The sequence below is a fragment of the Eleutherodactylus coqui genome, chromosome 5 (genome assembly GCF_035609145.1).
Source record: "Eleutherodactylus coqui strain aEleCoq1 chromosome 5, aEleCoq1.hap1, whole genome shotgun sequence".
In the NCBI taxonomy this organism is placed as follows: domain Eukaryota; kingdom Metazoa; phylum Chordata; class Amphibia; order Anura; family Eleutherodactylidae; genus Eleutherodactylus; species Eleutherodactylus coqui.
Window position 1 is genome coordinate 257,306,784 of NC_089841.1, and position 9,971 is coordinate 257,316,754.

Here is a 9,971-nt window from a genome sequence, read left to right on the forward strand (position 1 = left end):
AGGATGCAATGCTCTGGATGCAATGCTCTGCACGGCCGATATAGAAAAAAAAAAAAAAAGTGCAACACTGCAAAAACCAGCCTCAACAGTACTGCACACGGTCAGATGTGGCCCTAAGAAGGACCGTTGGGGTTCTTGAAGCCTAAAATAACTCCTAACACTCTCCCTATAGCAGCTCCAGCATCAGCAGCACTTTCCCTGATCTCTGTCAGAATGCATCTGTGGCGAGCCGCGGGAGGGGCCGATTTATATACTCGGGTGACACCTGATCTCGCCAGCCACTCACTGCAGGGGGGTGGTATAGGGCTTGAACATCGCAGGGGGAAGTTGTAATGACTTCCCTGTCTTTCTATTGGCCAGAAAAGCGCGCTAACGTCTCAGAGATGAAAGTGAAAGTAACTCGAACATCGCGTGGTGCTCGCCTCTAGTAACGAGCATCTCGAACACCCTAATACTCGAACGAGTATCAAGCTCGGACGAGTACGTTCGCTCATCTCTAGTTATTACGAGTTGTGGTGAGTTCTCCTTCAATGGAAGTGTTCAAACAAAGGCTGGATAAATATCGGTCTGGGATTATTAAATCCTGCACTGAACAGGGGGTTGGACCAGATGACCCTGGAGGTCCCTTCCAACTCTACCAGTCTATGATTCTATGAAAGCACATGTGGCCGGTTACTAAGGGGTTAATAACAACATTCTTAAAAAAAAAAAAAAAGTAAGTAAAAAAACAGTATAGAAGTAATTGAAATTCCCTTATGTAAAAAAGCTCAGAGATCTGGAACAATTATCTTAAATCCACCAGTGAAATAACGTTTATAAAATAGCTGCTAGATATAGTTAAGGAAAAACAGGAATCCTTCTGCAGTCATGAAGATCAACTGGCACGTATGTACTTATGGGGAATGCACAGCACAAACATACAGAAAAATGTGTCATACTGCTATAGTAGCACATGTGTTATCAATACTGTTATATAGTTTTAATATGAACACATTTGGGGTTTTGGTTGTATTCTGTTTAATATGTTTAATATGGATATATACTGTTTAATATGGATATATTAAACAGTTCTGGATGTACCTAAAGAGGACTTATTGGTGACACTGTTTCATTTGAAAAACCCAGCCCCCAGAAAGATAAATTATTATCTAAAGATAGCTTATAAAAACACATTTTTGAAAATGCTTCTTGCCTGTCAAGTTTATTGCACAAATGATGTGGGAAGTTAATTCTGAACTTCCAGGCAAGGGACTCCTAGCACGCTTATCAGTGCTCCCATAACCCCTCTAACTATCTCAGAACCACAAAATCCTGCTAGTTGTTACAAGATCTTGACTAAGACAACACTGGCTAGGTAATTTATACGGCAGTTATTGGTGTATACCTATCAACATTTGCTTAGAATACTGTGCCAGGTTTGCAATACTAGAAATACTAAAAAAACCATTGCCTAAGCAAGTTTCACTCTAAAAACCAGTAATTGTCCGAGACCATAGCCTTCATCAATGCAATGCACATACATCTACAACAGATATTTAACTGCATTTTCCCTGCAAGCAGCCTTGCGTTTGATGAAAGTAAAGTGCTATAACATGATGTTATTGCAATGTATCATATCCATATATTCATATCCAAATATATATTTTCTATTACATCAAAATAAACTTACTATATTAAAAATAAACACTATAATATTTTTAACACTGTAAAATGTATAATATTTGTCAATATAGGTTTAACATGCCTGTCACTAATATTTAGATACAGTAAACACATTCTGAAAGTTCACTCTACTGTGTTCTCCTCAGCAGCTTTGATACTGTTCTGTGTCCTAGCATAAAATGTAACACAGGGCTCATAGTGGAATAGAAATGTATAAATGTCTATGCTTAGGGTGACTACCCACTACAGTTCTTTTTTACTGCAAAATTCGCTGCGTTTTCTTTTTCTCCAGGGGTCTGTGGGACTTGTTAATGTTAAAATCGCACCGCGCAAAATCGTGATTTCGCCGCGATGCATTTTTAACATTAGAAAGCCCCATAGACACCTGGGGACAAAACGCAACTAATTCGCAAACGCTAGTGGGTAGTCACCCTTAGGCCTAATGCCCACGGCCGTGACGGGCTCCGCAAGCGGAATTCTGCAGCGGAATCCGTCATGGCGGCCCCCTTGGAGACCCCATACTTAACTCCTGTCCTGCATGAGGCTCCTGCGCGCATGCGCACTAGAGGGCATGATGCGGCAGCAGTGTCATGTGACGCAGCGGCAGCATCATATGACACGCCAACAGCAGCACATGACATGCCGGCCGCGTGGGCCGCAGTGGGTGCGGAAGCGTTTTCACGCTATCTTCCGCTGTACTACAGCGGAAGATAGCGTGATGGATGGCTTCCATTGACTGCAATGGAAGCCGTCCGCGTGCACGCCCGCGGCAAATAGAACATGCCGCGGGTGATTACGGATGCTTTCACGGTGCGGAATTCCACGGTGGAATTCCGCACCGTGAGCATTGCGCTATTAGGTTCAATAGAACCTTGAAGCTGCGTGGCAACGCTGTGGATTTCCGCCGCGTGATATGCAGCGGAAATCCGTCCGTGGGAATTAGGCCTTAAAAGGGATTTGGCAGGCTTGGCTCCAGTGGCATAGCTACAGACAGTGCAGAGGTAGCAAATGTTCACTAAATGCTCAAACGGCAATAAAATCCTCTTATGCTCTCAACCAATTTTTAAAGATCTTAAAATATAGGTTAAAAACCATTATAAGACAATGATTATATTTTCTTACAGCACATTTGCTACACTATTAATATTATTTATCTTTCACTATGACAGCACTGTATAAATCTGGCATGTGCAGCACTGTTGTTCTCAGTCCCAAACATTCACAGATGTGTGATTATACTCTATTGCAGCATACTTGCTACACCTTCAATGCAGGGCCGTATTTAGAGTTCATGCTGCCCTAAGCACTTTTAGTAATCATGCCCATCCATATTGGTCAGGCAGACTATGTTTAATATAGGAACTTGTCGGATCTTTTTTTCTGATAATGATATGGGTGGGTGTGCCACATTCCTATGGTAGGAGTTCAGTCATTCACTCCAGACATGCTATATAATATATTAGAGAATTTTAACTAGAACCACAAATAAACTTTACATTATATACGTATTAGGCCTATTATATGATGTAAAGCTCCTTCGTGGTCCCTCTATGGTATTATATAGAAGCAGTTTGCAAAAGCCTGCGGATTGCCTCTAAATGTATCAGAATAAGTCCTGTCACGTGGTATGAGGGAGGCTATAAATATGAGTGTCTGAGAGTGGGAAAGGGTCTATTCTTCAGATTCTGAAATTTTTCTGGGTTCCTGAGGCTTGAGAGTGCCAGCCACATAGGGGTACCTTCAACCCTTATGTGGTGAAGAATGGAGGAAGAAGAGAAGTTCCCTGAAAGTGTATGTTCCGAAGATGAGTTATCATCAATTGAAGGGTTAGAGCATGAGCAAGAAGCAGGTACCACTTCCAAGGCCTAGTGCAGAGGTACTCTTTATTAATTTTTCCTACGTGGCCGTCCGGATCAAGTGGATCACCGTGTAGAGGTACACCCACTTGTTTTTCATACCCGGCCGTCCTGAAGTCTGGGATCACCGGATGGAGGTACTCTCAAGTCTGTCTAATACCTTCACTGCAAATCATTGTCATTTGTGCCTTGTATGCAAGAAGTTGTTCCAGTAAAGTTTTGCCAGACCCTGACCATTCCAAAGGACCTGAGGTACGTTACTTCTGTCTCCATTTATATACCACCGAGGGTCATTCCGGTGGGTGACGGAACAGTGGCCTTACCCGTGACAACTGCTATCCCTGTTCTCCAGTTTATTGGATTTTCCTATCTTAGAGGTGTCTGGAAGAGGACCAGTACTTCCCTGGCCGAGGCTACGTGCGTCCCTCTGGGAGGGAGTGTGGTCAGTGCCACCATGACAAGCCAGCATGTTGCCCTCCCAGCTCCTCAACATACGCCCTGTGTCCAGGGACACCCTACGGTATGCTGCACAAGCGCTGACATCACCACTAAAGACATTAGCGCTCATGCAGAGCGTTTAGACTTCTTGCTGGATCGAGGGCTTCTCACTCAGAGCTTCTCCTTTTATGTGAAGTGCTGAGCAGTGTACGTTTACACGTAACGAGAAGCCAGCGATGCAGTAATAGTTTTTTCGCTGACTAAAAGTCAGCAATAAACAACCGTGAACGAATAGTGAGCGATTTATTAATTTTTGTATTTACAATGAAAGATTAACGTTCAAATTTGTTCGTTTGAACGAATTGTGAGCGATAATCGTTATGTGTAAATGGGTCTTTTCATACCCTAACCATGAAGACAGCACTGTGACCACACAGAACTACTGTCTGATTACAGTGCAAGTTTCTCTGCCCACTCATGAGTCCTGATGCTGGAATCCTTCTTCCTCAACCGCCGTCTGCACAGCTGCCTGCTGTAGACTGTGACTGGGTCAGTAAAATCTCAGTCCATGAGGAGACAGAGAGAGATTTAGACCATTGCCTGGCCAGCCCCTTGTGTATCACACTGATGTTTGATGACTATCAGACCAGGGCTATTTAGTGAGCTGTTGGGCTGATTAGTAGCCAGCAGTTCGGTAATCAGCCTGCCTGCATTAATTTTTAGAGAGCCTCTGTGCCAATTGGTGGATTGTTGGTCCAATTAGTGATCAGCAGTCCCATAATCAGGGGAGAGCAGATTATGGGACTGATTAAATTATTAAAATTAAACACTCCCCGTTCAATGAACGAGTTGTGAGCAATTGTCAATAATGATCTGCCTGTCTAAACATTCTGCACGAGGGTGAACAAATTAGCGGTGACTTCACTCATTTGGGCACTCGTCCAAACAACAGTTCCTGTACAAAAGGCATTACGTTGATGATGTGGAGCAGTAATTTAAATGAGTGGCAAGCATTCTGACCAACTAAAACTAAATCCACCACCCTGCGTATTGCACGCCACAATTTTATTTCTGCAATATGGAGGAGTTGGCATATTGTAAGCCAGGGCTACTTTTAAGATGCAGTCTGGCCCTAGTTAGACAAAAAGTGTTGCAGTGTGATAAAATTAAGTATATTCTCATATTAGTGATTGAGCTACACTTACAATTGAAGTGGGCCCGTAATAGTCACTATGCACTGGAGGTACTGTGCCTAGGGTAGCTACTTCTAGGTGGTACCAGAAGATAGGGTAAAAAAAAAAAAGTTTTTTTTTCTTCTTTTAACTCCGTTGTTAGTCTCTCGACAGACATTATAGCAAAACTGCTATATTTCTTGGAGGGGTGTGTGTACAGCAGGAGCAACTAACATTCAGCGGAGCAGCAGAGCAAGTGGGAAGGAGACCAGTGACGTGCCTCCCTCTCCTCTACACTAATTGATGGGGCAGCTGCCTTATTTCTGCTAACCTGCAATCTGGAAACAGCGATGAGGGGACACCCCCAGCCACTGATAGAAGATGAAGTAGCAGAGTGGAAGCTTGATCAGCACTTAAATCATTTCATCTGAGTGGTCACAGTGCTGTCTTCATGGGGAGGGCATGAAATGGCCCATTTACACATAACGATTATCGCTCAAAATTCAAACGAATGAATTTGAGCGTTAATTTTTCATTGTAAATGCAAAAAAATAATTGTTCTTTTTTCGTTCACGGTTGTTTATCGCTGCATCACTGGCTTCTCTCTACATGTAAACGTACCCTGCTTAACACTTCACATAGAAGGAGACGATCTGAGTGCAGTGCATGCCAGATTTATACAGTGCCTAGTGAAAGATAAATAATACTAATAGTGTAGCAAATGTGCTATTAGAAAATAGAATTATTGTCTTATAATGGTCAATAAGTTATATCTAAAGATTTTTGCAAATTCGTTGAGAGCATCAGGGTGCATTCACACGAACGTATATCGGCTGGGTTTTCACGCCGAGCCGATATACGTTGTCCTCGGGTGCAGGGGGGGCGGATGGAAGAGCCAAGTGCAGGAACTGAGCTCCCGCCCCCCTCTCTGCCTCCTCTCCGCCCCTCTGCACTATTTGCAATGAGAGGAGGCGGGACGTGGGCGGGGCTAAAGGCTGGGAATTAGCCCCGCCCCCATCCCGCCTCTCCCCATTGCAAATAGTACAGAGGGGCGGAGAGGAGGCAGAGAGGGGGCGGGAGCACAGTTCCTGGCCCTGGCTCTTCCATCCTCCCCCCCCCCCTGCACACGAGGACAACGTATATCGGCTCGGCGTAAAACCCGAGCCGATATACGTTCGTGTGAATGCACCCTCAGGGCGTTTTATTGCCGTTTGAGCATTTAGTGATCATTTGCTACCTCTGCACTGTCTGCAGCTATGCCACTGGGCCAAGCCTGCCAAATCCCTTTAAGAAAGAATTCTGTGGTTCTGGAATCACAGTAAATAAAAATCTGAGCGAGTAGAAAGATAAGTGCCTGGTACAAGGGCGTATGGCCTTATCCATTGACTATATAAGGTGCTGCATTTCTTCCCAATCAACATAAACATACATTTCTGTATTTCAAATACAGTCTATTAATTGCCTATTAATCTATACTGAAAGTTACAAAAAAGGCTACAAAGGAAACGCGTTCATTGAAGCCCAAAGAACTAAGTGTACATGGGGCATAAATGCTGCAGATCTTCTGCTGCGGAATCTCATACGGTGGGAAAAAACATGACGTTTGCAGTACAGCTAACAAGCAGATTTTACATCAAAAGCATGTCAATAGTTTGCTGTGGATTTGCCCTATGGAATTCACCCCTTTTAATGAACATGGTGAATTAAGCTGTAGATTCACAGGAAAATCTGTGACAAAACCAAATGTAACAAATTGAGATTTTGTGGTAAATTTTTCCCACAGAATTATGGCAAAATCAACAGCAAAATTTCCGCTGCAGAAATGTCTTGCTTTGTGGCTGTACCCAAAGTCATCTGTGACTTTGTAATCTGTAACTCTGGGAGTCAAAATATAGGGACTGAGGATGCCTTCTCACTGGCAATACAATTGCGCAATGCGAGAGCGAGTAAAAATACAGAATTATGAAACCAATGATTTTCAATGGTTTACTTCAGGATTTGCAATGTTTTCACTCATGCAATGTTGGGAGAAAAAATTGTAGCATGTCCTATCTATCTGCGATATGCGTTTTAAAAAAATCTCCCATGTTTTCCAATGGAGCCTCCTTTTTATCGCATCATAGCGCACAAATTTCGCTTTTGTGAAGCGATTTTAACACTAGAAATTCCTATTGACCTTCGTGCTAAGAAAATCGCAGCAAAATCATGTGATAAAAATACACGAGAAAATCGTAAGCAGCAGCATTATTTTTTTTCGAGAAAAAGCAGCACTGACACTCACAAATCACAAGAAAAAAAAGATGTGATCACCCGTGTGGAACTAGCCTTCATCTATGAGCTAATTTGGTTCATAGTCATTTGAATTTACAAGACAGAACTGAAACCTACCATGGCTGTAATGCAACGCGACAGGATCCGTCCATATAGACATTGCTCCTCTCTCCTGTGATTATTGCAAATGCGCACGGCTGTTTTCTATAAACTTACTCATCACAGGTTAAAAAAATGGTCTAGAAATCTAAAAATAGCAAAAATGGACCGCTTGCTAGAGACGAGTTGCACCTTATAAAACAGGTAAGCATATATTTGGTGGGCGCCTTGCTTCACTCATTATTAGCGCTTCAAACTAGAACAATATGGAAAGGTAAAGGTCAGATAAAAATATACAGCTAATTAACACATTTGAGAACCTTGCTATTAGAAGTGGAAAAAAAGAACACAGACAAAAAATCCAGAAGGAAAGTAAAGGAGCAAGAGACACCGATCACAAACTAAAATGCTTTTACACAAATGCCCAGAGCATGGGAAACAAACAAGGAGAATTTAAGCTCTTAACACAGGAAGAGAAATATGATGTCATAGGCATCACGGAAACTTGGTGGAATGATACACGATTGGAATACAAGCTTGAAGAATACAACTTATTTAGAGTGGAAACAGACGTAAAAAGGTGTGGAGGTATTGTGTTTTATGTTAGGAAAGCATCATCTCCACAGAGATTCAAACTTCAGAGCATGGGAGTTCTGTAGAGACTTTTTGGTTAAGAATACAAGGAGAGAACAACAGAAAGGACACTATTGTAGGCATTTGCTACATGCCAGACAAATCTAATTTCATCAGAATCATCGACTGGGTTGATCAGGTAAATGCGGTGGATATAGTATATCTTGACGTTATCAGGAATTCCTTAGCAGAGCAGAGCGGAAGCGGAAGTGATGTCAGATGCATGCCATGAGGAAGGGGGGGAGGGGGTGGATGGGACAGAGGAGCAGGGGTACGTCGGTGTGGCACCGGAGCTGCCACAAGAAGACTGAGGGAGCCACCAGAGTATCCATCCAGTGGGCAAGAGCAGGTCCCAAAGCGACAGGAAGCCAGAGTGTGAGATCCCGACACTGAGCCTGTGACTGGTGGGTGTCAGCATCGGCTGCTGACAAGAGCTGATAAGTATATTCTGTGCGAGTAAGTCAGTGTCTGTAAGTGTGTGTCTGTAAGTAGAATCATAGAATCATAAAATGGTAGAGCTTGAAAGGATCTCCAGGGTCCCATACAGCTATTTGTTCAGCCTTTGCTTGAACACTTCCATTGAAGGAGAACTCAGCACCTCCCGTGATAACCTGTTGACCACTCATTGATCACTCTAGCTGTCAGAAAGTTTTTGTGTCTCCTCACTTTCAGTTTCATCCCATTACTTCTAGTCTTTTCTTGTGCAAATGAGAATAGGGCTGATCCCTCTGCACTGTTGCAGCCCTTCAGATATTCGTAAACAGCCATTGAGTCTCTTCTCAGCCTTCTTTTAGCAAGCTAAACATTTACAGATCGTTCCTCATAAGACATGATTTGCAGACCGTTCACCATCTTGGTAACTCTTCTCTGAACTTGCTCCAGTTTATCGATGTTTCTTTTAAAGTGGGGTGCCCAGAACTGGACACAGTAATCCAGATGAGGTCTGACTAAGGAAGAGTAGAGAGGGATAATTACCTCATGTGATCTAGACTCTATGCTTCTGTTAATACATCCCAGAATTGTGTTTCCCTTTCTGGCTGCTGCACCACATTGTTGACTCCTCTTGTGATTTATTAGTATACCCAAGTTTTTTTCACATGTGCTGCTGCTTAGCCCAATTCCTCCCATTCTGTATGGGCTTTTTTCATTTTTTTTTTGCCCAGATGTAGGACTTTGCATTTCTCCTTGTTAAATACCATTCTGTTAGGCGCCGCCCACTGTTCAAGCTTTTCTAGATCTTTTTGAATACTCTCCCTCTCTTTCCAAGTGTTAGCTGTCTCTCCTAGCTCTGTGTCATTGACGAATTTGATCAGTTTCCCATCAATTCCCTCCTCCAGATCATTTATAAAAGTGTTGAACAACACTGGGCCTACTGTCATAGAAGGAAATTAGATTCATCTGGCATGACTTGTTTGTTACAAACCCATGCTGGCTCTGGTTTATTACTCCAATTGTATCCAAGAACTTGCATACATGTTATTTAATAATTTGTTCAAAGATCTTTCCCGGTATAGAAGTCAGGCTCACAGGCCTGTAGTTTTCTGGATCTACCTTCTTCCTTTTTTAAAGATTGGGGACAACATTTGCCCTTTTCCAATCTTCTGGGAATTCTCTTGTTCTACAGGAATTTTCAAATATTAAGGCGAGTGGTTCAGCAATTACCTCCACTGCTTCCTTTAGTATCCTAGGATGTCATTTATCCGGACCTTGAGACTTGAATTAATTTATGTTAGCTAAGTGTTCCCTCACCATCTCTCGGCTTAGATTATATAGGCCTGCATTCTTTTATTCCGCCAATAGCACAGGAAAGATCAGTTGATGTTCTATCTACTTTCTGAGA